Source organism: Microtus oregoni, unplaced genomic scaffold, assembly GCF_018167655.1.
Source record: "Microtus oregoni isolate MIOR12 unplaced genomic scaffold, Mior012 000006F_ref0000085, whole genome shotgun sequence".
Taxonomy (NCBI): domain Eukaryota; kingdom Metazoa; phylum Chordata; class Mammalia; order Rodentia; family Cricetidae; genus Microtus; species Microtus oregoni.
In genome coordinates, this window is record NW_024543065.1 from 25849741 (window position 1) to 25852603 (window position 2863).

The 2863-nt window shown below is 46.8% G+C and overlaps 1 pseudogene; it reads right to left on the reverse strand.

The window, feature by feature from the left end:
• Positions 1–615: 615 nt before the first annotated feature.
• On the reverse strand, positions 616–1361 carry LOC121450192 (annotated as a pseudogene).
• Positions 1362–2863: the final 1502 nt, after the last annotated feature.

Consider the following 2863-nt stretch of genomic DNA (forward strand, 5'->3'; position numbering starts at 1 on the left):
GGCACTCAACATGCAGTGGAGGCACTCAGCGTGCAGTGGAGAGACTTGCATGCAGTGGAGAGTCTTGTGTGTAGTGGAAAGACTCAGCATGCAGTGAAGGCACTCAGCATGCAGTGGAGGCACTCAGCATGCAGTGAAGGCACTCAGCATGCAGTGGAGGCACTCAGCATGCAGTGGAGGCACTCAGCATGCAGTGGAAGCACTCAGCGTGCAGTGGAGAGACTTGCGTGCAGTGGAGAGACTCACTGTGCAATGAAGAAACTCTGATGCAGTGGACTCTCAGCCTTGTCTAATGACTAATCAGTTGGAATGCTGCATTGCTACCGCCTGTCCATCTGAAGGAGACCCAAGAAAGTGTTGAGACGTTTCTGCTTGTATGTCCAGCACCCACTATATGTCAGGACAAAGGCCAGTGCTGACTGAGGGAGACCAGGGTCAATGCCCAGAGCAGGACAGATACTGGAGGAATGGCCACGCTTCTGTGGGGAGTCATTCAGCCCTTGACTGATGCTCAGGACTCTTTGAACAAGGGCCATTGTTTTTTTTTCTTTTGAAAGAAAAGCAATTTTATTAAAAAAAAAAATAACAAAAGGAAACCAGGACCAGGGCACAGGGTTAGTCCATCCGGGCCTTCAGTGTCCTGGTGGTGATCTTGTCCTTTTCGATGATGTGGACAATGATGCCCATGCCCAAGACAGCATCCCGGTCCACGGCGTTTTGCATGGCTTGGGAAATGGTCTCAAACAGGTGTTCTGGATCCATGTTGGGCTCCCAGAGAGACTCGCACATCCCATACATCTGTTCAGAGCAGGTACCACTGACCACAAAGTCAGTTACCATGGGGCAGCCAATGAGGTCTAGAGGCTTAAAGATCTTCGGGTCCAACCCGGCAATGACAGGCTTTGTGTAGTAGGGACCAAACCGTTTCTCATACAAGAGGTTGGCCACCATGCTCATGAGGGTGTAGGACTTGATCTACCGACCTTCCTTCAGCTCATACAGGTTCAGCTGGAACTTGAGGCACTGAGCAACTGTCTGGACGTCGGTGGCCAGCCCTGCCAAGCCTATGTACAGTCTGTCACCCATGGGAAAGATCTTCTGGAAGTCTGTGGTCACCATCTGGGCCTGGATCCCGAAATGCCTGTCGTCGGCAATGGCCACACAGTTCTTTCCCTTCATGGCCATGACGGCCCCTCCGTTATAGGACATAATAGGCATGATTACGCTTTAGTAAGACTCCGAACGCCACTGCGATTCTTGTAAACCGGCTCTGGCTTTCTCTGGGAACAAGACCATTCTAAGAGGACAGCACGATGGCAGCTATCTCCCTTTATATGTGGTAGACCTATATAGTTCCCTCAACCTTCTCATGATAGTAGTTGGAGATTTAAAAATGGAAAAATCAAGCCGGGCGGTGGTGGCGCCCGCCTTTAATCCCAGCACTCGGGAGGCAGAGGCAGGCGGATCTCTGTGAGTTCGAGGCCAGCCTGGTCTACAAGAGCTAGTTCCAGGACAGGAACCAAAAGCTACAGAGAAACCCTGTCTCGAAAAATCAAAAAAAAAAAAAAAAAAAGGAAAAATCAGTTCTGTCACAAAAATTAGTCCTTTCTTTCCCCTTGAGCACTAGGTACCATGATTTGGTTTAGTTTTGTGAGAGCGGAGGAAACTGCCTTTATCTGATTGTGTGCAAAATTACCAAGTGTTATAAACAACATTCTATGTCCATTATCCCTCAAATTCACGTGCTGAAATCTTACACCTACTTCATATAACGGCACTAGGAAAGAGGGCCTTTGAGAGGCAACTACGTTGTCATAGGAAGATCTTGTGGATGGGACTAGTACCCCTGTAAAGGGGACCGGAGAGCATTTCAGTGCTCCTCTACCATATGAGGACGGATCAAGAAGGCTCCTTATGAGCCAGGAAGCTGGCTTTCCACCCCCACACAATCTTCTAGTGGCTTGATTTGGACTTCTAGCCTGAGAACTTTTAAGCAATAAAAGTTTATGGTTTAAGCCACCCACTCTCTTGTACTCTGTCACAGCAACCCTGTGGTGGTTTAAATGAGAATGGTTCCTGGTAGGTTCATTTGGTTGAATTTTTGAATACTTAGTCCCCAGTCATGTGCTGTGGAATAATTTTTTTGTACACTGTGAAAATGTGTCATTCAGATTGGTTTAATAAAGAGCTCAACAGTCAAGAGTTAAGCAAGATTTGGGGGACAGAGAGGACACTGGGAAGCAGAAGGGTGGATACACAGAGGAATCAGGAAAGCGGGATAGATAGTACATAGAGGAGGTAGATGATCCTCGGAGAATCACATAGATTAATAGAGATGTGTTGATAGAGTCCTGCAGCCGTTCAGTCCCAAAGAAGCACACAGAGGTCTACATTAATTATAAACCAGTTGACCTATTACCTCAGGTTTCTTATTAACTAATTCTCACAGCTTACATTAGCCCATAATTCTTGTCTGTGTTAGCCACATGGCTCGGTACCTTATATCAGTGAGGCCCTCTCACCTTGTTTCCTCTGTGGCTGGGTGACAACTGCAGACTGAATCTTTCCTTTTCCCAGAGTTCTCCTGTTCTCGCCCTGCCTATACTTCCTGCCTGGTTGCCCCATCTATACTTTCTGCCTGGCTACTGGCCAATCAGCGTTTTATTAAAATGCAATTGACAGAATACAGATCATTGTCCCACAGCACTCCCCCCACCCCCCTTTAAAAAAAAAACAAAAAACAAGAACTCTGAATCAAATCTCCTGACCATTATCCATAACAACTAGTAACCAACATTCTAAACAAAGGCAAACATCCATAATCCATTTTTTGGGAATGTGAGTGAGTTTTCTAGGATATTTC